This window comes from Austrofundulus limnaeus, unplaced genomic scaffold (genome assembly GCF_001266775.1).
Source record: "Austrofundulus limnaeus strain Quisiro unplaced genomic scaffold, Austrofundulus_limnaeus-1.0 Scaffold279, whole genome shotgun sequence".
Classification (NCBI taxonomy): Eukaryota; Metazoa; Chordata; class Actinopteri; order Cyprinodontiformes; family Rivulidae; genus Austrofundulus; species Austrofundulus limnaeus.
Window position 1 is genome coordinate 768682 of NW_013952681.1, and position 1510 is coordinate 770191.

Here is a 1510-nt window from a genome sequence, read left to right on the forward strand (position 1 = left end):
CAAATTTGATTCATATTTGCAAATTTGATTCATATTTGCAAATTTGATTCATATTTGTACATTTGATTCATACTTGTAAATTTGATTCATACTTGTAAATTTGATTTGTACTTGTCAATTTCATTCATACTTGTAAATTTGATTCGTACTTGTAATGTGGCAAAGTTGTAACAAATTTATGTATGTTTATAGACTTACATGTACAAATTTAGACTCTTACACATACAATAATTCTGACAGTTATCTTATCCCATAGAATTTGCTGTTGGAGCAGGAAAACAAGTAAAACATGCAGGACTGCCCACCCCTGCATCACAAGGACTCCAATAATTAACAAATTTATTATTTACAAAAATAATTGGTGATTGGTTGGTGATTTACTTCACCAACCAATGTACGTCAGGGACACCAGACCATTTCTCAGGCAGTGGATCTGGGACTGACTTCACTCTGACCATCAGTGGAGTTCAGGCAGAAGATGCAGGAGTTACTGCCAGAGTGCAAACTCAATCAACAGTCAGAGTGTGTTCACACAGTGATAACTCATTGTACAACATTATGTCCACCTCAAAACTTGTTTTTCTTTGAAATCTCAAACCAAACACTTTGACAAGCTGAAACATCATTTGAGTATTTTCTCTGCTTCACCAAAAAAAAAAAATCCTTGATTTTCTGATGTTCCGGATGATGATGCCATTATGGATGTTCTGAAGGAGATTATTCAGTCATATTTCCCCTTAATACTGGACTGTGAACATGCTCATCGCAGGCCCTCAAGGCAAACAGATAAAAAATGTGTGACAGGTGTTCATGAATTCAACATTTTTTTATCAGTAAAATAAGATGAATTTTGATTTATCTAAGAGTCCTTTGATAATTATTGTAGTGTAAATGTATCTAAATTAAACTGCATTTTCACTACTGATTGAGATGTAGTTGTTGTCAATTGATTCCAATGATCCTTTTGTAAACTTCTAGGAACAAGCACAGTTATGTATCACGGTGCTGACATCTAGTGGAATKCCAAAGAATAAATTAACAGCTGTGAAAAATACAATCTGTAACAGGGGTGGGCAATCCTGGTCCTCGAGGGCCGCAGCCCTACAGGTTTTATGTTTTTCCCTGCCACAACACACCTGATTCAGATATTTAATCAGGTGTGTTGTAGCAGGGAAAAACACACCTGATTCAGACATTGAATTACCTCGTCTAAGTTCTGCAGTATGAAGGACCAACACTGACATAACTAGAAAAAAAGCAGAAATATTTAAATGGACCAATAAATAAATTCAATTAAAAATGTGCCAATTAAATTAAAAAGGAGAGCTTTTCCTCACGTTTTATAATATAATTGACCTTCATATTTATTTTTCCAATATACTGTATATGTGCAACAATACATGTACCTGCGAACAGTGTTTTAAGTTCAATACAGACTCGTATGGAACAATACAGATTTTTTGCATTTATTTTATCAACTTGTCTTCTGAAGATGCTCTGTGTTGAAGGA